At 45.7% G+C, this 25359-nt stretch overlaps 1 protein-coding gene across 5 annotated transcripts in view; it reads right to left on the reverse strand.

Annotated features, from left to right (window-relative positions):
• The window catches only part of CUNH15orf61 (chromosome unknown C15orf61 homolog), a 34488-nt gene extending 10450 nt beyond the window's left edge, over positions 1-24038 (reverse strand). For 2 of the 5 annotated variants that reach the window (XM_077469106.1, XM_077469104.1), the window contains exons 1-2: positions 23929-24038; positions 19361-19436 (exon numbers count right to left, since the gene is read on the reverse strand). The gene's annotated coding sequence lies outside the window, so the exon portion shown is untranslated. Of the gene's footprint in view, positions 1-10739; positions 10898-19360; positions 19437-23928 lie in introns of all 5 variants that reach the window. The other 3 variants (XM_077469108.1, XM_077469105.1, XM_077469107.1) reach the window with 3 other exon arrangements.
• Between the last annotated feature and the right edge of the window lie 1321 nt (positions 24039-25359).

Raw genomic sequence — 25359 nt, forward strand, 5'->3', positions numbered from 1 at the left:
TAATGTACCCACAGTCGCATGCATGGGTAAACGCCCACCAGAGCCTGCCGCACCTACACTAGTAAGCTCCGCCTGCCATATCCATCCATCACATGATGCAGACAGTGCACTGCTGTCGCCATCCCACCACCATCCAATCCTCAACCACTCTCACCGCATGGAGCCACCTACCATGCCACCACCTCCCCCACACTAAGCATGACGTCACAACATAGAAAGTTCAGGGGTCAGGAGTGGGTCATGTACAAAGTTCAGGGGTCAGGAGTGGGTAATGTACATAGTTCAGGGGTCAGGAGTGGGTAATGTACAAAGTTCAGGGGTCAGGAGTGGGTAATGTACAAAGTTCAGGGGGTCAGGAGTAGGTAATGTAAAAAGTTCAGGAGGCAGGAGTGGGTAATGTACAAAGTTCAGGGGTCAGGAGTGGGTAATGTACAAAGTTCAGGGGTCAAGAGTGGGTAATGTACAAAGTTCAGGGGTCAGGAGTGGGTAATGTACATAGTTCAGGGGTCAGGAGTGGGTAATGTACATATAATTCAGGGGTCAGGAGTGGGTAATGTGCATATAGTTCAGCGGTCAGGATTGGGTAATGTACATAGTTCAGGGGTCAGGAGTGGGTCATATAAATAGTTCAGGGGTCAGGAGTGGGTAATGTACACAGTTCAGGGGTCAGGAGTGGGTAATGTGCATATAGTTCAGGGGTCAGGAGTGGGTAATGTACATAGTTCAGGGGTCAGGGGTGGGTAATGTACATAGTTTAGGGGTCAGGAGTGGGTAATGTACATAGTTCAGGGGTCAGGAGTGGGTAATGTACATAGTTCAGGGGTCAAGATTGGGTCATATACATAGCTCAGGGGTCAGGATTGGGTAATGTACATAGTTCAGGGGTCAGGAGTTGGTGATGTACATAGTTCAGGGGTCAGGAGTGGGTCATGTACAAAGTTCACGGGTCAGGAGTGAATCATATACATAGTTCAGGGGTCAGGAGTGAGTCATATACATAGTTCAGGGGTCAGGAGTGGGTAATGTACATAGTTCAGGGGTCAGGAGTGGGTAATGTGCATATAGTTCAGGGGTCAGGAGTGGGTAATGTACATAGTTCAGGGGTCAGGAGTTGGTGATGTACATAGTTCAGGGGTCAGGAGTTGGTGATGTACATAGTTCAGGGGTCAGGAGTGGGTCATGTACAAAGTTCACGGGTCAGGAGTGAGTCATATACATAGTTCAGGGGTCAGGAGTGAGTCATATACATAGTTCAGGGGTCAGGAGTGGGTAATGTACATAGTTCAGGGGTCAGGAGTGGGTAATGTGCATATAGTTCAGGGGTCAGGAGTGGGTAATGTACATAGTTCAGGGGTCAGGAGTGGGTAATGTACATAGTTCAGGGGTCAGGAGTGGGTAATGTACATAGTTCAGGGGTCAGGAGTGAGTCATATACATAGTTCAGGGGTCAGGAGTGGGTAATGTACATAGTTCAGGGGTCAGGAGTTGGTGATGTACATAGTTCAGGGGTCAGGAGTGGGTCATGTACAAAGTTCACGGGTCATGTACATAGTTCAGGGGTCAGGAGTGAGTCATATACATAGTTCAGGGGTCAGGAGTGAGTCATATACATAGTTCAGGGGTCAGGAGTGGGTAATGTACATAGTTCAGGGGTCAGGAGTTGGTGATGTACATAGTTCAGGGGTCAGGAGTGGGTCATGTACAAAGTTCACGGGTCAGGAGTGGGTCATGTACAAAGTTCACGGGTCAGGAGTGGGTCATGTACATAGTTCAGGGGTCAGGAGTGAGTCATATACATAGTTCAGGGGTCAGGAGTGAGTCATATACATAGTTCAGGGGTCAGGAGTGGGTAATGTACATAGTTCAGGGGTCAGGAGTGGGTAATGTACATATAGTTCAGGGGTCAGGATTGGGTAATGTACATAGTTCAGGGGACCTCCAAAAGTCCATACCAGACCGTTATCCGAGCATGCAGCCTGGCCGGTCAGGAAACGGGGTGGGGACGAGCGAGCGCGAAAACACCGGGCCACCATTAGCAAAAGAGGGGCAAAAGAGCAGAAGATAGCGGAGGAGCCCGGGAGAAGAACCGGAGAGCGGAAGAAGAACCGGAGAGCGGGAGAAAAGGCCGGAGACTGGCAGAGAAGGCTGGAGAGAGCGGAGTAGTCGGACAAGACCCCCCAAAGACAGAAGAGACCCCCGGAGCTGCCTAATTAACTACCTGTCTAGTGTGTTCATTGACACTTTTTCCCCCCCAGGTGAATGGGTAGGGGTACGGTGTAGACCATACTTATTCACAGGTTAGGGGGCTGGGATCTGGGGGGAGCCCTTATTAAAGGGGGCTCCCGGATTCTGATAAGCCCCTAAGCCCACAGACCCTGACAACCAACGACCAGGGTTGTCGGGAAGACAAGGTGCTTTGGGGTGCGGGCCCCCCCTTCCGCAAAGCACCCACCCCCCCATGTTGAGGGCATGCGGCCTGGTACGGTTCAGGAGGTGGGAGGAGCGTGCTGGAAACATTCTCGCGGGCAGGTGCTGTAGCTGCCCTTGCATTGTATTTGGTCCATCGGACCAGAATACAGACGAACGGGTTTCACGCTAGGAACTGGGTCTGGCGGAGATCCGGCGGGAAGATTTAAAACATGTTTAATTTCTAAAGTCCGTCGGATTTTTGGCAAGCAAAGGTCCGATAAAGCCCACACACAATCTAATTGTCTGATGGATTCGTTCCGTCGGACCTTTGCTGTCAAAAAGTCCGGTCGCGTGTACGTGGCATTAGTGTGCATGGACACATTGACTAACATGGAGGGGGAGTTTCTAGGCAGAAATAAAAAATAAGAGCTCAAAAGCCTGTAGGAGTTGCTTCTTTGAGCTCCTTTGAGCTGCAGTGTGCATGAGCCCATTTACTAACAGATACTCATAAAATAAGTCCTCAATGTGTGGAACCCACAGCTTGCTATGTCCATGTGAAAGTCTAACCAGTCTTTATTTGGAAGTAAACACCCATAAACCCTGACACCTCCCCTTTCCCATAAGCCCCCCTCCCACCCTTTTCCATTCTTACTCCTTATCCCATCCCTCTTCTGTTTTCCTTGTCTACACTCCCACTCTTCTCTTAACTACTGGTTCTGACAGCCAAACTGTGGACCATGCCCACCCGTGTGCTCTATAGGTATTTATTTAGAATTCAAAATATCAGACCACATGTGTCAAACACAAGGGCGGCTGGCCGAGTCCAGCCCACTAGGCCATTTCATGCGGCCCTCACATTTCTCCATGCAGCTACGGGATCCCCCTACATCTCCACCCCCACCTTGTCTCCGCAGTTGTCAACAGCGAGTAGGACAGAACTCCTACTACAGATCCTGTGCCTCTCTGTGCAGCGGCAGCAGCCCCTTGTCTCCACCTCCCCTGGTCTCAAGCATTCAGCAGACTCCAGCCATCCTATGGTCATCCTCCAGACCCTGTACTTTCTGCTTCCCAGCTTCGCCCCGGCAGCAGCAAAAGGCAAGGGGAAAGCGCTGTGATGTAAAGGGAGGGTGGGGGACTCTTGACTTCTGCTGGTGGATGGGCTCTTGACATCTGATGTAAGGGGCAGGGGGTGGGTTGCTCGACATTTAGTCTTAGCCCTTGTACACACGGTCAGACATTCTGACGGAAAATGTCCGATCGGACCGTGTTGTCGGATAATCCGACCGTGTGAGGGCTCCATCAGACTGTTTCCATCGGAATATCCGACCGACAAAGTTTTAGAGCTGGAGTATAAAACGTCCCAACAACATGATCCGATTGGACTTTGCCCGATCATGTGTAGAGAATTCAGATCGGACAAAGTGCCACGCATGCTCAGATCAAATTCCTAGACCAAAGCTATTGGCTACTAGCCGTAACGTAGTCCCATCTTAACGAAATTACATCATCACGTTACGAACGATCGGATTTTCCGACAACTTTGTTCGACCGTGTGTATGCAACACCAGTTTCGGACAAAATCCGTTGGACTTACAGATGCAACCAGCCTTTTGAGGGCAACCATATGGCTGATGCAGCCTGCTATGAAATTGTAATTGACACCCCAGTACTAGACTGTCCCATCCACCCAGAGTGTGTGTTGCAGCAATCGATGCTCATGGGGGGTTTTCCAGAAAGTCTTGCACTGCGCTAGGTTGCGATCATATCCGTTAAACAATGGCAAAGGATAAGGCCCCAAAATGGAACCAGAGAGCGGTCAGCCGAGGCTCCCATTCAATGAAAAGGGGCTTCCAAGTGGATTCTTCAAACCTTCTTGAAGAATCCACTTGGAAGTACCTTTTTACTGAATGAGCCCCTCGGTTGACGGCATACTGTTCCATTTTGAGACCTTATCCTTTCTACCAAACTTGGTTCTTCCAAACATCTGTGTCAATTTTATAGGCGGCAAGTTCTTAACAAGCTCAGACCCTGTGAAACAACAAATGTGATTTCAATCCGATTTTCTTTTATTGCTTGTAATTCATGCTTACTTTAAATATTTTGTAGTCTTAAACTCAGTAAAAAAAAAATAGTGAAAGTGAAAATTAAAATTTTGGTAACCGTGGCGTACAATTTCCATCTTCTAGTCCCTCCATGTGGCAGTAGGGACAAATGAGAGAAAATGTAGCAACGAACGGGAAGCACACCAAGGAACTTTATGACCAAAACAGCACAGTTGGAAGATTCCAGATTCAACTTTAATGACATGAAGGTGGAAATGGGGAACATAACCTTTCCATTTCCAATGAAGCATTTAAATTGAAAAGCCAAGAAGCCAAAATTGCCCTGCTGGAATGAGTGTTCCAAGTATGAAGTTCTCCTTCCACTCTAAAATGTTCGACTCGCCTGATGCAGTTGGCAATCTAACTTTCATATGTCTGTTCGGTACCTTCTACAGTTTCTCATACATTTTAAAGAAAACTAGGATGTGCAGACACAACCCAACTGCCTTTAAGGTAAAAAACAAAACATACCTTCATAGAACTGTACTGCACTCCATATACAGTGCCTTGAGAAAGTATTCGGCCCCCTTGAACTTTTCAACTTTTTGCCACATTTCGGGCTTCAAACATAAAGATATAAAATTTGTATTTTTTGTGAAGAATCACCAACAAGTGGGACACAATTGTGAAGTGGAACGAAATCTATTAGATTTTTGAAACTTTTTTAACTGATAAAAAAAATGAAAAGTGGGGCGTGCAAAATTATTCGGCCCCCCCTTGCGTTAATACTTTGTAGAGCCACCTTTTGCTGCGATTACAGCTGCAAGTCGCTTGGGGTATGTCTCTATCAGTTTTGCACATCGAGAGACTGAAATTCTTGCCCATTCTTCCTTGCAAAACAGCTGGAGCTCAGTGAGGTTGGATGGAGAGCGTTTGTGAACAGCAGTTTTCAGCTCTTTCCACAGATTCTCGATTGGATTCAGATCTGGACTTTCACTTGGCCATTCTAACACCTGGATACGTTTATTTGTGAACCATTCCTTTGTAGATTTTGCTGTATGTTTGGGATCATTGTCTTGTTGGAAGATAAATTTCCGTCCCAGTTTCAGGTCTTTTGCAGACTCCAACAGGTTTTCATCCAGAATGGTCCTGTATTTGGCTGCATCCATCTTCCCCTCAATTTTAACCATCTTCCCTGTCCCTGCTGAAGAAAAGCAGGCCCAAACCATGATGCTGCCACCACCATGTATGACAGTGGGGATGGTGTGTTGAGGGTGATGAGCTGTGTTGCTTTTACGCCAAACATATCGTTTTGCATTGTGGGCAAAAAGTTCGATTTTGGTTTCGTCTGACCAGAGCACCTTCTTCCACATGTTTGGTGCGTCTCCCAGGTGGCTTGTGGCAAACTTTAAACTTCTGGAGTGAGTTTGCTGCACTGAAAGTAAAGGGGCCGAATAATTTTGCACGCACCACTTTTCAGTTTTTTATTTGCTAAAAAAGTTTAAAATATCCAATAGATTTCGTTCCACTTCACAATTGTGTCCCACTTGTTGGTGATTCTTCACAAAAAATTTAAATTTTATATCTTTATGTTTGAAGCCTGAAATGTGGCAAAAGGTTGAAAAGTTCAAAGGGGGCCGAATACTTTCGCAAGGCACTGTATTTGCAGACCTGAAGTAAATGAGAGGGCAGGGCAAGAATTATATCGGCACTAGCTTGCTGGGCTGAACATCAGCAATTAGGACAGGTTTTCTAACTTTTTTGGATGCCCATCCTAACCCATTAACTTCTGGGTAGCAGTGTTGGCACCCACCCTCAGACAAAAAAAAAAAAAAAGATTATCTGATCTGGCTATTTTTGGACATCACCTGTCTATTGATAGGGTTTAATCACAGATAAAAGCAAGAAGTCACCTTTTCCTAAAAAGTTTCTGCAGATGTCCTCAGAGTCCCATCTTGAACAGCATAGGTAAACCACGGCTTCCTAGGTCAACATGGTAACACTGCTAACATACTAGCTCAGTGTCATGGTTATGCAGTGATCTTCCTCTGGTTGCTTACCTCCCTTCATGTGTTCTGACTAAGAGGCCAGCCACTTCCACCTGGTGGTTTTTATAACCTCTCCTCTAAGCATGGCTCCACCCCAGGCCCTATCAGGGAACCCTATATTAACCTGTGCACTGCAAGCCAACAGTGCTGATCAACCATTGTGTATTCATTGTGTGTTTGGCTTCCTAGTTCCTGCTTGCCGTGTGCTCTATGTTTGACTCTGTTACCGACCTTGGCGTGTTCTCAACGATTCCTGTCTGCTTGTGACCTTGACCTTTTGCATGTCCCTGACCATCCCTGTCTGCCTGTGACCCTGAACCTTTGGCGTGTACTCTCTTCCTGTCTGCTAGTTGCCCTGACCTCTACCATATCCCCTTACTATCCTTGTCGTTCCAGCCTGCTGCTTCCTTCTCCTGTAGTCTACTGTGAGCATGAGCTGTGAGACCCTAGGGGCCGCGACCTGGAGCCAGACTGCAGCGAAGTCCATCCTCACCACTGGAGGCTCTGGTGAACACCCGCTGGCTCTTAGACTCCGCGCCCTGGGGAATCTATGCTCCAGCTCCCATTGGGATCTGTGTTAGTGATCCTGTAGACCTGTGTCTTGAATCTCCCTGGGTACAATCCGCAGTAGTCAGTTCTAAGGTCCACTACCTAGTGGTGCACTTCCGACTCCTACGGAGTGCATATGTCACCTGGTCTCAGGTGACCTGACACTCAGTTCTTCTTCTTTCAGAAGATCCTCTGCCATTTAGGTGTTTCCTGAACCATTATTTTAAGGAGCTTCTGGCACACCTTTAATGGTAACTGGTCTTCCAGATTTAGAGAGGTAAGAGCAGGGTGCCCTTCACTGAGCCAACTGTCACAGCTAGATACTAGACAAGCTAAGATGGTTAGGTATGTTTGTTTTCCCAGTTTAATAGAAAATGGTGTCCTTGAAAAGTTCTGAGAACCATCTGATATTACAAGTTTATTTATAAGTAAGCAGAGACCTGAACACCCTTGATGTCTCAGCATGGTAAAAATCAAAAACAAAACCTTGGTAATGAGATAGGTAACTTTGATGAAAAACTTTTGGTGACTGCATTCAGCCTGTTAAGTCAAGGCCAAAAGTCTCTCTTAGCCCTTGTACACACGGTCGGATATTCCCACGGAATGTTTCCTCTCGGACCATTTTGTCGGATATTCCGACTGTGTGTGGTCTCCATCGGACTGTTTCTGTCGGAATATCCAACTTGCCGGTAAAATTTTCCACCAAAATGCTCCTATCGGACATACTCCGATCATGTGTAGCCTACTCTGACGGACAAAGTGCCACGCATGCTCAGATCAAATTCCTAGACCAAAGCTATTGGCTACTAGCCTGAACGTAGTCCCGTCGTAACGAAATAACGTCATCACGTTATGTACAATCAGATTTTCCGACAACTTAGTCCGACCGTGTGTATGCAACATCACTTCCGGACCTCTTCTGGAATTAATCCGTCGGAATTACTACGACGGATTTGGTTGTCGGAATCTCCGACCGTGTGTACAAGGGCTAAGACAGCATTATATTTAATATTAGGTTGGGTTACAAGACTCAAAAAGGATTTTATCGTTTAGGACAGTGGTCTCCAAACTGTGGCCGGCAGATCAGATGTGGCCTTTTTGGGGCACTATTCTTCCCATTGACAACAAAGTTGGGGCTTTATTCCTCCACCCACTGACCACTATGTCTGGGGAATTGTTTACTCCCAAAGACACTGGGACATTTTCTACTTCCACTAGCTACAGTCTGGCCACCATCAAGTTTGAAGTACAAAAAACTGGCCCTTTGGAAAATTTGGACACCCCTGGTTTAGGACCATAGCCAAGTAGTAAGATATAGAATTTCTTTATATTCTTCTAAAACATATTGTACACTTTGCGTGCTTGGTCCAAGGGAAGCACTTCCTTTAAAACATTTCTGGCAATACGGTAAATTTAATGTTGAAATTTGTATTTGGGGCAGATGGTGCCCATTGGGCACAACATCCCAACATAAAAAATCCCTCATCCAACTAAAGGATGTTTTATAGTACTAGTGATTAGACAAGACGCTTAAAAGGAGAATGAGTCTGCCCACAGACAATCCAACTGAAGTCTGAAGGAATGCAGGAAGTCTGGGAGAGATCCAGAAGATCACTGGCGTTCTCATCTTCCAAGAGTTACAGCTATTGCTTCTCAATATCCAATCTGGAAGAGATAAACAGTGGACTCCAGGATGAGAAACAGGATCTTGGTCAAGATTCCAACTCCGATATCCTTCAATGCCAGGCTGATAACATTGGGGTCCAAACATTCTTTGCCCAAGGGTGATGGGAAAGTACAATTTGCATCACAATTTACCCTTCTCACTGGATTCTCCTTAGATATTCACAGAAGAGAAGATCTCATTTGAAGGACTATATCTAGCTAAAGGCCCCAATGCCAGTGGGCAAACAGATATATCTGTGACATTCCCACCATTTCAAAGATGTAACCACCCTTCTGGATGGAAGTGAGAAGGATTTTTATTGCTATGCAGAAAGGTGCCAACAAAAACCTAGCACAACCAAACATCCTTGCTAATGTCCCTGTTAAGGGTCAGGAAAACATTTAAGACAAGTTGGAGGAGGTGGAGTATTATTATGACCAAAATTGGTGGACAGTAGGATGAGAAACAAGATCCTGGTCAAGATGCCCACTCTGATATCCTCCAGTTCCAGGCCGGTAATCAGACAATCTGCATCACCTTTGCCCTTCTCACTGGATCCTTCTAAAGCCTTGTACACACGGTCGGAGAATCCGTCAGAATGCGTCTTATCGGACCGTGTCGTTGGATAATCCGACTGTGTGTGGTATGCATCGGACTGATTCCGTCCGAATCTCCGTCGGACCCAATTTTCCAACATGTTGGAAATATTTTTCGACCAACTGGTTTGATCGGACATACTCCGATCATGTGTAGAGAATTTTGATCGGACCAAGTGCCACGCATACTCAGATCAAATTCCTACATCAAAGCTATTGGCTACTAGCCTGAACGTAGTCCCATCGTAACGAAATTATGTCATCACGTTCTGAATGATCGGATTTTTCGACAACTTAGTCCGACCGTGTGTATGCAACAGTTTCGGACAAGATCCGACGCGCAAAATCCGACGGACAAAATCCGACGGATTTGGTTGTCGAAATCTCCGACCGTGTGTACAGGGGCTTAGATATTTACAGAAGGGAAGAACCCATTTGAAGGACTATATCTAGCTAAACGCTCCTACTCCCGTGGGCCAACAGATATATTTGTGATGTTCCCACCATTTGGCAGATTAAACCACCATTCTGGACGAAAGTGAGAAGTCATTTTTTCTTCCTATACAGAAAGGTCCCCAAAAAAACTTAGAACAGCCAAACATCCTTGCTCATGTGCCTGTTAAGGGACAGGAAAGCAATCGAGGCAAGTTGGAGGAGGTGGGGTTTTATCTTGGCCAACAGCAGAATAAGAACCAAACCCTGGTCAAGAGGCCAGCTCTGATATCCTCCAGTACCAGGCTGGTAACCTTGAGGTTCAAGCCTTCTTTGCCAAAGGGATTTGGGGAGAGACAAATCTGAATCACCTTTACTCTTCTCACAGGATCCTCCTTAGATCCCATCACAGAAGAGAATAAGTAATTTGAAGGACTATAACTGAAAGCCCCTATTCCAGTGGGCAAACATATACAGTATAAAAAATAAAAAAGAGCAGCGCCAATAGTGCTAGATAAATAATAAGAAGATAAATGACATAAATAATAATAATGAATGACCATACATGTAATGTTCACAGAGAAAGTATCACCAATCTCTGAACAATGGGGACCTTATATCCAATAAAGTGAACATAACTGAAAATTAATATAATAAAAAGTTCATTAAGATGCCCCGAAAATCCAGGCGTTCCACATATCACCACCGTGATCACACACAATTCTTGGAAAATCTTGTGCCCGTCACCAGATAAGTGATGCGCTTACCAGATAAATAGATAATTAAAGCCTTGGGGATATTTAAATTGAAGTAGAAAGACTAGAACTCCAATCAAGCCTCCTGTGTCCAGATACCCTCAATGTGTAAAAATAGCCAAATCCCAATCTCTGGAGCTCCAATGGGTATATCATCAGCAACACCGTATTAAAGAAAAAGAAATGCTTCCATAGCGTAAAATCGTCAAACAATTTATTTAGAATAAAAGAATCACACTTACAAATAGCAGCTTTCTATCGAGCGTTGAGACAGAGCAAAAGCACGCCGGCCGGCATACAAACAAACAAGCGTCCCGTCCTCCCCTCGTAGAGTGTGGTGGCGTCACTGCGTACCTTCCCAGACGCGTTTCGTCATAGATGACGTTATCAATGGGGGCATCTATGACCAACACAAAGTAGTACATAATTGTGAAGTGGAAGGAAAATGATAAATGGTTTTCAATATTTTTTTACAAATAAATCTGTGAAAAGTGTGGGGGGTACATTTGTATGGCGCCCCCCGGAGTCAATACTTTGTAGAACCCCCTTTCTCTGCAATTACAGCTGCAAGTCTTTTTGGGGATGTCTCTACCAGCTTTGCACATCTAGAGAGTGAAAATTTTGTCCATTCTTCTTTGCAAAATATCTCAAGCTCTGTCAGATCGGATGGAGAGCGTCTGTGATCAGCAATTTTAAAGTCTTGTCACAGATTCTCAATGGGATTTAGGTCTGGACTGTGACTGGGCCATTCTAACACATGAATATGCTTTGATCTAAACCATTCCATTGTAGCTCTGGCTGGATGTTTCGGGTTGTTGTCCTGCTGGAAGGTGAACCTCCGTCCCAGTCTCAAGTCTTTTGCAGACTCTAACAGATTTTCTTCTAATTGAATGAAGGGAAGATTCTGGACAGCCGCACTCAAAGTCAAATGCCTTTATTAAAAAAAAAAAAAGGAGGTAATAGTCTAAAAAGTACAAGCCACAGCAAACAAATGATCACAGGAGCTGACACATTTCACACCTTGAAAAGTGCTTATTCATAGCTAATGAATAAGCACTTTTGAAAGTGTGAAACACTAATTGCATATCCCTGTCCTTCATCCAATTACCTATGCTTAGCCAGCACCTGCTGTTCCTGTTCTGAGGAGAGCTACATTTCCAGACACCCTTCCTAGAGCGGCATCTCTTCCCCTTGCCCCAGGTTTTCTTCTAAGATTGTCTAGTATTTGGCTCCATCCATCTCCCCATCAACTCTGACCAGCTTCCCTGTCCCTGTTAAAGAAAGGCATCCCCACCACATGATGCTGCCACCACCGTGTTTCACAGTTGGGATGGTGTGTTCAGGGTGATGTGCATTGTTGTTTTCCCGCACACATAGCGTTTTGCTTTTAGTTCTGAAGTAACTGATCAATTCAATCTATTATTATTATTATTATCAGTTATGCATTACTTTGTCTAGTCCCTATAGTTCAGCTAGTCTATCAATACGCCAAGCATATGTTATCGTTAATATCACAATACTATCACCATTGGCTATGAAATCAATACATGGTCTAAGATCAATTAAATCTCATTTATTTCCAAAGGAAATAAGAAAGCGTGCATAAGGTATCAATATAAATTACAATAATACATAGCATACAATCAAAGTACAATATAAGCCATACTTATCAGACCTTCGCAGCTAAGCCTCATGATGGAAGTGAGAGACCGAGCTCATTGTTGCAACCCTTTTTGTTAAACATACCTCAGCCATACCACACCCTACTGCCAGTCCCATTTGCTTTGGACCAATCAGTGTTCACATGACAGCCCTCCTAAAATTACTGACTGTCCTGCCATACTTGGCTTCTGTGGCCAGTATTGCAGTCGATGTGCCCTGGGCCGTCTTCGTCATCAATCTCTTTGAAGCTTTGTGCATACCAGGTGGGCTGAAGATAACTCCTTTGCTATGCAGATTCTGCCACATTCCTCTACACATTTTAAACATGTGGGACGGCAAACATCAATATAGCTGAGTTCATTTGTACCAACAGATGTGTAGAACTTTAGATATATAACGTTACTTCTTGTTCACTTCCAACAAGTTCAAAAAATAAAATTTAGTCTCATCTGACCAGATCACCTTCTTCCATGTTTGCTGTGTCCCCCACATGGTTTACCACAAACTGCAAACAGGACTTCTTATGACTTTCTTTCACCAATGTCTTTCTTCTTGTCACTCTTCCATAAAGGGCAGATTTGTGGAGAGACGACTAATAGTTGTCCTGTGGACAGATTCTCCCACCTGAGCTGTGGATCTCTGCAGCTCCTCCAGAGTTACCATGGACCTCTTGGCTCTTCTCTGATGAATGCTCCCCTTGCCCGGCCCGGTCAGTTTAGGTGGACGGCCATGTCTTGGTAGGTTTGCAGTTGTGCCATACTCTTTCCATTTTCAGATGATGGATTGGACAGAGCTCTGTGAGATGTTCAAAGCTTGAGATATTTTTTTTATAACCTAACCCTGCTTTATACTTCTCCACAACTTTATCCCTGACCTGTCTGGTGTGTTCCTTGGCCTTCACGATGCTGTTTGTTCACTAAGGTTCCCCAACAAACCTCTGAGGGCTTCACAGAAAAGCTGTAATTATACCAAGATGAAATTACACACAGGTGGACTCTATTTACTAATTAGGTGACTTCTGAAGGAAATTGGTTCCACTAGGTTTTAGTTAGGGGTATCAGAGGAAAGGGGGCTGAATACAAATGCACACCCCCACCAACATCCCCAAAAAGACTTGCAGCTGTAATTGCAGAGAAAAGTTCTGCAAAGTATTGACTCTGGGGGGCGCTATACAAATCCCCCCCCCCCCCCCCCGCACTTTTCACATATTTGTAAAAAAAATCCTTCCACTTCACAATTATGTGTCACTTTGTGTTGGTCTATCACATAAAATCCCAATAAAATACATTTACATTTTTCGTTGTCACATGACAAAATGTGGACAATTTCAAGGCACTGTATTTGTGGCATTCCCACCATTTTGGCAAATTTGGTGAAACAACTCTTCTGGATGGAGGTGAGAAGGAATCTTTTTTTTTGCTAAAGTCCCCAAAGATACCTACACCCAGACCTTCTTGCTCACGTCTCTGTAAGCCCTTGCACACACGGTCAGAGATTCCGACGGAATGTGTCCTATCGGACCGTTTTGTCAGATATTCCGACTGTGTGTGGTCTGCATCGGACCGTTTCCATCTGAATATCTGACGGACCAAATTTTCCAACTTGCCGGTAAAATTTTCCGCCAAAATGCTCCTATCGGACATACTCCGATCATGTGTAGCCTACTCCGACGGACAAAGTGCCACGCATGTTCAGATCAAATTCCTAGACCAAAGCTGTTGGCTACTAGCCTGAACGTAGTCCCGTCGTAACGAAATTACGTCATCACGTTCTGTACAATCGGATTTTCCGACAACTTAGTCCGACCGTGTGTATGCAACATCACTTCCGGACCTCTTCCGGAATTAATCCGTTGGAATTACTCCGATGGATTTGGTAGTCGGAATGTCTGACCGTGTGTACAAGGGCTTACACCCCTTTCACACTGGGGCATTTTTCAGACGCTTTAGCGTTAAAAAAAAAGCTCCTGAAAGAAGCCTCACCTGCAATCCCAATGTAAAAGCCCGAGTGCTTTCACACTGAGCTCCCTTTCACACTGGGGCGTTTTTCAGGTGCTTTAGCTTTAAAAAAAAGAGCCTGTAAAGCGCCTGAAAGAAGCCGCAACTGCAATCCCAATGTAAAAGCCGGAGTGCTTTCACACTGAGGCGCTGCACTGGCAGGGCGTCAAAAAAAGTCCTGCAAGCAGCTTCTCTGCAGCGCTTTTGGAGCAGTGAATGCACTGCTCCTAAAGCGCCCTTTCCCATTGAAATCAATGGGAAGCGCCTGCAAAACACCTGAAAAGCGCTTTTGGCAGCAGCGTTTTGTGGGCGCTTTTAACCCTTTATCTGGCCACTAGCAGGGGTTAAAAGCGCCCCCAATAGCACTTGAAAAACGCTGGTAAAATCTCTGCTAGTTTAAGCGGCGCTTTACGAGCGTTTTTCGGGCGCTGACATTGTGAAAGGACTCTTAAAGCACTTGGGCTTTCAAATTGGGACTGCAGATGAGGCTTCTTTCAAGCGCTTTACAGGCGCTTTTTTTTTTAACACTAAAGCACCTGAAAAACGCCCCAGTGTGAAAGGGGTCTTATAGAATAGGTAAGTTGGAGGAGGTGGAGTATTATCTTGTCCAACATGAAAGAAGATGTGATGACGTTTTCCTCCATTTCTCCTTTTTTTTTTGTTGCAGATCAATATACACTTGTATTGATCATTTCCAAAGGCAACGTGAAAACACATTGGACGCAGAAGGAAGCGAGAGCCGTTAAGCCGGTGAGAGTTCAATAACAATAAACAGCCCTAAGTGGAATAAATATGACGAATCCTTTGCCGCTCATTAACCGGCCATGTTAAACATGAAAGTCGCTAACAGTCTCCACATCTCTTTATTAGCGCACAAAAGGGAAGAAGCGCGCTCTATTAATTACGGAGGTGAAGCCGGCCTTGTTTATGTCTTCCTCTGATTAATAAATAGCAGCACCTGCCATTTTAGTGCAGTAAATAAACAAGGAGCTGATTAATTATCAGACTGCACAGCTCAGCGACTACCAGAAAATCACACCTAACACAACGGCGAGGCTTCCTTGCTCTCCTCCCACTTCATTTAAAGCAAAACCTTATAGCTGGTATGGAAAATGGCGAGAAAACAGACAAAAAGGCGTCGCCGTAAAAACGCAGATACGGGTGTTACGGGTGTACGGGATACGGGTGTTATTTCCTAATTTGCAAAAAAACACAATAATATAATGTGATTTGTTGCTACGAGAAACAACTAGGGATGCACCGATACCATTTTATTTTTAATTTTTTTTACGAGTACCGATACTTTTTTTTTTTTTTTGTTCTCGCCGATACCGATTACCAACCGCAACTGTTTTTTTTTTCACTTCAGCTGTCAGCAATGGAGCAAAGCATTGAAAAGTTATTTACAAACTAAATAGATTTGTTTTTATTTATTTTTTTTTGCGCTTTTTCAATGTGAAAATATATACGTGTAAAAATATTCACTAACAAAGCTGAAAAAAAAAAATTAATAAAAGTATTCATTGTTTATAAAATAGACGTGAAAAAAAAAAAAGCAAGAAAATAATAATTAAATGGAGGAGAATAGGGAGATAATTAAGGCAGATTAGAGTAAATTAAGGGTTAATAAGGTGTTAAAACAGAGGAACATTTGTTCATCCCTTTGACCTGCAGATGAAGAAACAGAAGGATACAAAAAGAAACAATGTTTCTTTTTATTTTTGTGTTTCAGTGGCTGAGCAATGTTGTTAACATTGCCGGCTGCTTTTTTTTTTATTTCTTTTTTGACCGCTCCAATTACCGGACACTTCAGCTGTCAACAGGGGAGACCCACTGACAGCTCAAAGAGCCAAGCCTGAAAGTATCGGTGCATTTGCACGAGTACCGATACTTGTGCAAATACTCGGTATCGGCACCGATACCAGTAACGGTGCAACCCTAGAAGCAACCCAACTTTTCACTTTCGCTCATTTTTATAGATAATCCCTGAGCTTTCCTTTTTTAAACGCCGCTTTATGCATTGAGGGCACCTTCTTAGATCTCTGGAGAGTATGGTCACCTGCCGACTGGGCACTATCCACAGTCAGCTTCACTCTTCGGCGGGGCCGTTTTTAAGGCAGGGCAAAAGGGACAGCTGCCCTGGGCCCTGTCATTGTTGTGGGGCCCAAAGCAGCTGCCTCATACTTGCCAACTATCCCAGTATAAATGTCCTTGTCTCTTGCTGTGTCCCGATATCTCAGTGTGAAGTGCTGCTACTAATGCTGCCCAGCTCTGCCCTATTGTGTACAGATGACTCACCTGCACACCCTGTGTTTACATGTGAATAACCAGCATTCATATGTAAATAGCTGCATAGATATGTAAATACATCAACAAGCAGAAATCACGTGCTGTAACCTCTAGCAACTAATCAGTGAGCGGTAATGATACACTGTAACCTCTGGCAACCAATTGCAATAGCTGCCTGATCTGATTCTGTAAACTGATTTTGGGTCTAGCTGCTACTTATTGTATGTCTCAGAGCAGGTGGAGAGCAAAACTGCATGGGGGGGGGGGGGGCCCAAGAAACGTTTTGCCCAGGGTCCAATCAATATTAAAGACAGCCCTGCTCTTCGGTAAGACACAGAAGTTGAATCTTGTACTTCCCGCCCATAGGAGGTCGTATGAAGTCCTTGGGTTGAAGTGGAGATATCTGGATGATGGGTGCAGCTAGGTATATTTGTATTCAGCGGGGCAATTCCCTGTAATGTAAAAGCCATCAAAGGGGCTATTCAGCCTTTGGATTGCTTTTACCCCCCCCCCATCGACTTTGCGGGCTCTCCTGTGCAATCAAGAAGCCAGGTTAATGACCTGGCAGTGGATTACCATAGAGCTGGCTGTGGACTGGATGGTCCCCGGCCATCTCTATGACCCTGGGAGGTTGGAAGCGACGTCATGGCACCACTTCCAGCTATGGCAGATGTAAACACCACCAGATATTTTTTCCCTGGAAAGCAGATATCAATGTTTTTTTGTTTTTTTCATCTCATGCTATACAGGATGGAGGAGATATCTGGGCTCTCACTGACCCCAGATGTCTCCATAAAGAGGACCTGTCATGCCTTATTCCTATTACAAGGGATGTTTACATTACTTGTAATACGATTAAAAGTGATAAAAAAAAATTAAACAGACACTTTAAAAAAAAAAAAAAGCTCCCCGTCCCCTCATGTTTGCACGTAGAAGCGAATGCATACATAGGTCGCTCCCCGGAGTTTGCGCCACACACGTGAGGTATCGCCACGAATGTTAGAGCGAGAGCAATAATTCTAGCACCAGACGACCTCCTCTAACTCTAAACAGGTAACTAGAGATGGGCTCGGGCGTGTTCGGGATCCCACCAGGAAGCCGACACTGCACAGGGCTAATCACAGGCAGTGAGACATTTCTCGATCTGTGCGGCTGCGGGCCGGAGGAATGTAACCTGTAAAAAAAATGTTTTAAAGCGTAGCCGAAAGACAGCTACAGAGCGGGCCTAAATTGCCAGGAGGGCATCCATGTACGTCCTCCCCGAGCATGCATCACCTGTGCTCACCCTGCGGGGCGCAGGCGGCGCGTACTGTGATCAGAGATCCCGGCCCCTTACCAGGTGATCAGCTGTCAGCCAATGAGAGCTGCCCAATAGTGCCACCTTTCAGCACCCATCAGTACCTCCTCATCAATGCCACCTATCAGTGCCCATCATTGACACCTATCAGTGCCCATAAAAGCTGCTCATCAGTGCCACCTTTCAGCACCCATCAGTACCTCCTCATGAATAGTGCCCATCAGTACCTCCTCATCAATGCCGCCTATCAGTGCCCATCATTGCCGCCTATCAGTGCCCATAAAAGCTGCTTATCAGTGCCACCTTTCAGCACCTCCTCATCAATGCCGCCTATCAGTGCCCATCATTTACGCCTATCAGTGCCCATAAATGCTGCTTATCAGTGCCACCTTTCAGCACCCATCAGTACCTCCTCATCAATGCCGTCTATCAGTGCCCATCATTGACGCCTATCAGTGCCCATAAAAGCTGCTTATCAGTGCCACCTTTCAGCACCTCCTCATCAATGCCGACTATCAGTGCCCATCATTGATGCCTATCAGTGCCCATAAAAGCTCCTTATCAGTGCCACCTTTCAGCACCCATCGGTACCTCCTCACCAATGCCGCCTATCAGTGCCCATCATTGACGCCTATCAGTGCCCATAAAAGCTGCTTATCAGTGCCACCTTTCAGCACCCATCAGTACCTCCTCATAAATAGTGCCTATCAGTGCCCATCAGTACCTCCTCATCAATGCCGCCTATCAGTGCCCATCAGTGCCGCTCACCAGTGCCCACCAGTACCTCCTCATCAATGCTGCCTATCAGTGCCACTCATCAATGCCCATCATTAATGCCATCAGTAAAGGAGAAAACTTACTTCTTTACAAGATTTTATAACAGTAACTAAGAAACTTTTTTAATTTGTTTAGCAAAAAAATAAAACCCCCCAGTGGTGATTAAATACCACCAAAAGAAAGCTCTGTCTGTCTAGAAAAAATGATAAAAATGTCATTTGGGTACAGCGTAGCACGACCGCGCAATCGTCATTCAAAGTGTGACAGCGCTGGAAGCTGAAAATTGGCCTGGGCAGGAAGGGGGTGACAGTGCCCAGTAGGCACGTGGTTAAGCTTGGTCTCTGCAAAGAGCTACCTTGTTTCCCCAAAAATAAGACCTAGCGTGATTGTGGGTGATGGCTGCAATATTAGCCCTACCCTGAAAATAAGACCTACAAGGACTTTAACTAGGGCTTTTTTGGGAGGTAGGGCTTATATTGCAGCCATCACCGACAATCACACTAGGTCTTATTTTTGGGGAAACAGGGTAACACTGACCGAGGGAACGTGGAAGAAATAACAGAACTAGCACTAAACAGGAGGGCGGCCCGGAGGGAGAAACAAACCACATCAGTAAACAAGTTGTCATGGCCATTCCCCTCCTTACATCAGAGTCCTTGTGTAAGTTGTGGAAGGTGGGGGGGGGGGGGGGGGTCTGAAAATGGAGACCATAGATGGCCTCCCCAATCTGTGCACATTGAGGATACAATGCGGGCCGGATAAGACCTTGTAGTGGGCTAGATGTGGACGGTAGTTTGGAGAGCTCTGCTCTAGGGGATGAAGAATAAACGGTTATACTGACCTTACGCCTTTCTCCGGCTTGTGCAACCGGATCACTAACACCTCATCGGGTACAATGGAGGACGAGCACCCAGAGCCTGCAAAAGACAGCGATAAGGTAAGTACTCGTTCTCATTCACATGGGCAGATTTTACCAAACAATCGCGTCATTTATTGTGTTCAACAAAATTCACTTTTGTGTATTTTTTAACTGACATTTGTCACTTGATATACTGTTGTGCTCATATCATGTGACATCACAAATCAGCTCCTGGGTGTCGGCTTTCAGAAAATATATCATGTTTGGGGGTTTTATGTAATCTTCAGGTCTAAAATGATTTTTTTTTGTGCAAAAAAACCCTCAAAATCGGCCCAGGCAGTGCGAGGGATGAATGGAGAGGCAAAGCTGGACTGTATAACAATGTGCTGTATAATAAAACATTGACTTTTTTAAATACTATTTTAACCACTTCAACACCTTCACCCTCTTCCTGTTATCAAATTTTGCAAATAAGGAATCTTTCTTCACCGGTGAGGCTGCTCTGATGTGCACTGGTGAGGCTGCGTTAATGTGCACTGATGAGGCTGTGCTAGTGAGGCTGCGCTGATGTGCACTGATGAGGCTGCACTAGTGAGGCTGCGTTAATGTGCACTGATGAGGCTGTGCTAGTGAGGCTGCACTGATGAGGCTGTGGTAGTGAGGCTGCGTTAATGTGCACTGATGAGGCTGTGCTAGTGAGGCTGCACTAATGAGGCTGCGCTGATGTGCACTGATGAGGCTGCGTTAATGTGCACTGATGATGCTGTGCTAGTGAGGCTGCACTGATGTGCACTGATGAGGCTGTGTTAGTGAGACTGCACTGATGAGGCTGCATTAATGTGCACTGATGAGGCTGTGCTAGTGAGGCTGCTCTGATGTGCACTGATGAGGCTGTGCTAGTGAGGCTGCGCTGATGTGCACTGATGAGGCTGCACTGATGAGGCTGCACTAGTGAGGCTGCGTTAATGTGCACTGATGAGGCTGTGCTAGTGAGGCTGCACTGATGAGACTGCGCTGATGTGCACTGATGAGGCTGTGCTAGTGAGGCTGCACTGATGTGCACTGATGAGGCTGTGTTAGTGAGGCTGCACTGATGTGCACTGATGAGGCTGTGCTAGTGAGGCTGCACTGATGAGGCTGTGTTAGTGAGGCTGCACTGATGAGGCTGCATTAATGTGCACTGATGAGGCTGTGCTAGTTAGGCTGCGCTGATGTGCACTGATGAGGCTTTGCCAGTGAGGCTGCGTTAATGTGCACTGATGAGGCTGTGCTAGTGAGGCTGCCCTGATGAGGCTGTGTTAGTGAGGCTGCGTTAATGTGCACTGATGAGGCTGTGCTAGTGAGGCTGCGCTGATGTGCACTGATGAGGCTGTGCTAGTGAGGCTGTGTTGATGTGCACTGATGAGGCTGTGTTAGTGAGGCTGCACTGATGAGCCTGCGTTAATGTGCACTGATGAGGCTGTGCTAGTGAGGCTGCGCTGATATGCACTGATGAGGCTGTGCTAGTGAGGCTGCATTAATGTGCACTGATGAGGCTGTGCTAGTGAGGCTGCACTGATATGGTTGTGTATTTTTTAACTGACATTTGTCACTTGATATACTGTTGTGCTCATATCATGTGACATCACAAATCAGCTCCTGGGTGTCGGCTTTCAGAAAATATATCATGTTTGGGGGTTTTATGTAATCTTCAGGTCTAAAATGATTTTTTTTTGTGCAAAAAAACCCTCAAAATCGGCCCAGGCAGTGCGAGGGATGAATGGAGAGGCAAAGCTGGACTGTATAACAATGTGCTGTATAATAAAACATTGACTTTTTTAAATACTATTTTAACCACTTCAACACCTTCACCCTCTTCCTGTTATCAAATTTTGCAAATAAGGAATCTTTCTTCACCGGTGAGGCTGCTCTGATGTGCACTGGTGAGGCTGCGTTAATGTGCACTGATGAGGCTGTGCTAGTGAGGCTGCGCTGATGTGCACTGATGAGGCTGCACTAGTGAGGCTGCGTTAATGTGCACTGATGAGGCTGTGCTAGTGAGGCTGCACTGATGAGGCTGTGGTAGTGAGGCTGCGTTAATGTGCACTGATGAGGCTGTGCTAGTGAGGCTGCACTAATGAGGCTGCGCTGATGTGCACTGATGAGGCTGCGTTAATGTGCACTGATGATGCTGTGCTAGTGAGGCTGCACTGATGTGCACTGATGAGGCTGTGTTAGTGAGACTGCACTGATGAGGCTGCATTAATGTGCACTGATGAGGCTGTGCTAGTGAGGCTGCTCTGATGTGCACTGATGAGGCTGTGCTAGTGAGGCTGCGCTGATGTGCACTGATGAGGCTGCACTGATGAGGCTGCACTAGTGAGGCTGCGTTAATGTGCACTGATGAGGCTGTGCTAGTGAGGCTGCACTGATGAGACTGCGCTGATGTGCACTGATGAGGCTGTGCTAGTGAGGCTGCACTGATGTGCACTGATGAGGCTGTGTTAGTGAGGCTGCACTGATGTGCACTGATGAGGCTGTGCTAGTGAGGCTGCACTGATGAGGCTGTGTTAGTGAGGCTGCACTGATGAGGCTGCATTAATGTGCACTGATGAGGCTGTGCTAGTTAGGCTGCGCTGATGTGCACTGATGAGGCTTTGCCAGTGAGGCTGCGTTAATGTGCACTGATGAGGCTGTGCTAGTGAGGCTGCCCTGATGAGGCTGTGTTAGTGAGGCTGCGTTAATGTGCACTGATGAGGCTGTGCTAGTGAGGCTGCGCTGATGTGCACTGATGAGGCTGTGCTAGTGAGGCTGTGTTGATGTGCACTGATGAGGCTGTGTTAGTGAGGCTGCACTGATGAGCCTGCGTTAATGTGCACTGATGAGGCTGTGCTAGTGAGGCTGCGCTGATATGCACTGATGAGGCTGTGCTAGTGAGGCTGCATTAATGTGCACTGATGAGGCTGTGCTAGTGAGGCTGCACTGATATGGCTGTGCTAGTGAGGCTGCATTACTGTGCACTGATGAGGCTGTGCTAGTGAGGCTGCACTGATATGCACTGATGAGGCTGTGCTAGTGAGGCTGCATTAATGTGCACTGATGAGGCTGTGCTAGTGAGGCTGCGTTGATGTGCACTGATGAGGCTGTGCTAGTAAGGCTGCACTGATGAGGCTGCGCTGATATGCACTGATGAGGCTGTGCTAGTGAGTTTGCATTAATGTGCACTGATGAGGCTGTGCTAGTTAGGCTGCGCTGATGTGCACTGATGAGGCTTTGCCAGTGAGGCTGCGTTAATGTGCACTGATGAGGTTGTGCTAGTGAGGCTGCCCTGATGAGGCTGTGTTAGTGAGGCTGCGTTAATGTGCACTGATGAGGCTGTGCTAGTGAGGCTGCGCTGATGTGCACTGATGAGGCTGTGCTAGTGAGGCTGTGTTGATGTGCACTGATGAGGCTGTGTTAGTGAGGCTGCACTGATGAGCCTGCATTAATGTGCACTGATGAGGCTGTGCTAGTGAGGCTGCGCTGATATGCACTGATGAGGCTGTGCTAGTGAGGCTGCATTAATGTGCACTGATGAGGCTGTGCTAGTGAGGCTGCACTGATATGGCTGTGCTAGTGAGGCTGCATTACTGTGCACTGATGAGGCTGTGCTAGTGAGGCTGCACTGATATGCACTGATGAGGCTGTGCTAGTGAGGCTGCATTAATGTGCACTGATGAGGCTGTGCTAGTGAGGCTGCGTTGATGTGCACTGATGAGGCTGCACTAGTGAGGCTGCGTTGATGTGCACTGATGAGGCTGTGCTAGTAAGGCTGCACTGATGAGGCTGCGCTGATATGCACTGATGAGGCTGTGCTAGTGAGTTTGCATTAATGTGCACTGATGAGGCTGCATGTATGTGCACGGATCAGGTTGCTCTGATGGGTTTTCCCGTGTGATCTGGTGTAAGGATGAGCTCCAGCGTGTTCGCATGGACCACGTGCAGAGCAAGACAGGAAGTTGGCGCTGCGCTAATCACAGGCAGTGAGACATAGCCCCGATGTGCGGCTGCAGAGATCAGGAAACGTCTCACTGCCTGTGATTAGCGCAGCACCGACTTCCTGGCGGGCTCTGCACGTGGAGTGTGTGAACACGCCGGAGCTCATCCCTAATGCGGCGGGGCATCTTGTTATCACAGAGTTGGGAGGAGCGCCACCCGGAGACGTCTACAAGGCGTTGTCACCCTTCTGTTACTTCCTGTTATCGGGTGACAACACTTGTAGACGTCTCCGGGTGGCTCTCCGGCGTTGTCACCCAATAACAGGAAGTAACATAAGGACTTCTCCTTGAAAAGAGAGACATAGCCACGCCTCCTTCTCACACTGTGACCAATAGGAATGCTGGGATGGGAGGGGGCGTGTTTTGCAGGTGTTGGAAGCTCATCAGATGACAGCTTCTCTTCCCTCCGCTCATCATTCCCCCTCCCCCCATAACACATCCGACGGTGGGTGATCCCGGTAGGTGACCTTGGGATGTGTGTGGTGGGGGAGGGGACAGACTGTCTCTGTGTTATACCCCTGATCCCCTCATTACCTTCACCACCGACCAATCACACCTCTGACCCCGGCTCCATGCGGCAGGCGATAGGCTGACAACACGGTCATGTGACCGGGCGGAGCCGCGCACTCACAGCGCCACGTGACCCTAACGCAAAGAGGGAGCGCGCGCACGGGGGATTTAAATGGAGCGCACGTGTTCCGAGAGGGGCGGAGCCTCTGTGATGATCCGCCTTCTCATATAGTCAGTGGACGGAGCCCATTCTCTTATATGCTGTACGATGCTGTACTGAACGCGTCCAATATTCTGACCAATCACAGGAGAGCTCTCCTCCTGCCAGCTTTTCTATGGTCTTAGCAGCCCCGCCTCCACAAGCGCGTTTCGCTATCAGGAATCGCGTCAGTTTTATGCCCGTTCACGCTTTTTTTTTTTGGACTCTTTGCGCATTTTCACGACGCAAATTTATTTGAATGGTGCTTACGCATTACAAAGAAGCGATTTTATTTTTTAATTTTATTTTTTTAAACTGTGCATTTGTTTCAAGTTACCCAATTGTCCTCCGGAAGGATTTACCCCCCCCTTAATGACCAGGCCATTTTTTGCGATACAGCACCGCGTTACTTTAACTGACAACTGCGCGGTCGAGCGATGCTGTACACAAATAAAATTGAGTCCCCTTTTTTTTTCTTCACACAAATAGAGCTTTCTTTTGGTGGTATTTGATCTCCTCTGTTTTTATATATATATATATATATATATATATATATATATATATATATATATTATAAAAAAAACAGAGGTGATCAATTTTTTATTTTTTAATTATGGATCTTTTTTTTTGTTTTTGTGTGTGTGTGTGTGTGTGTATATATATATATATATATATATATATATATATATATATATATATATATATATATTTAAAAAAAATTTGATATGTTTTATAGCAGAAAGTAAAAAATATTGTTTTTTTTGTTTTTTAATTATGGGTCTTTTTTTGTTTTTATATATTGTTTATATTTATATATATATATATATATATATATATATATATATATATATATATATATATATATATATATATATTTATATACACAAAAAAAGACCCATAATTAACAAAAAAAAACATTTTTTACTTTCTGCTATAAAACATATCCAATATATATTTTTTTTTTTCGAAAAATCTAATTTATTCATCAATTTAGGCCAATATGTATTCTGCTACATATTTTTGGTAAAAAAAAAAGAAAAAATCCCAATAGGTGTATATTGATTGGTCTACACAAAAGTTATCACATCTACAAAGTATGGGGATATTTTTATAGAATTTTTTTAAATTTATTTCTGTGCTTCTAATGATGGGGATCAGGGACTGTGATCGTGCGGCAGCCAATCCGACACTAAATGGCACTTGGTGCGAAACTAACTGACATCTCCAGTGGAGACACTAATATAGCGATCAGTGCT

This window comes from Lithobates pipiens, unplaced genomic scaffold (genome assembly GCF_037356315.1).
Source record: "Lithobates pipiens isolate NorthernLeopardFrog02 unplaced genomic scaffold, aLitPip1_a1.2 Scaffold_8, whole genome shotgun sequence".
NCBI classification, from domain to species: domain Eukaryota; kingdom Metazoa; phylum Chordata; class Amphibia; order Anura; family Ranidae; genus Lithobates; species Lithobates pipiens.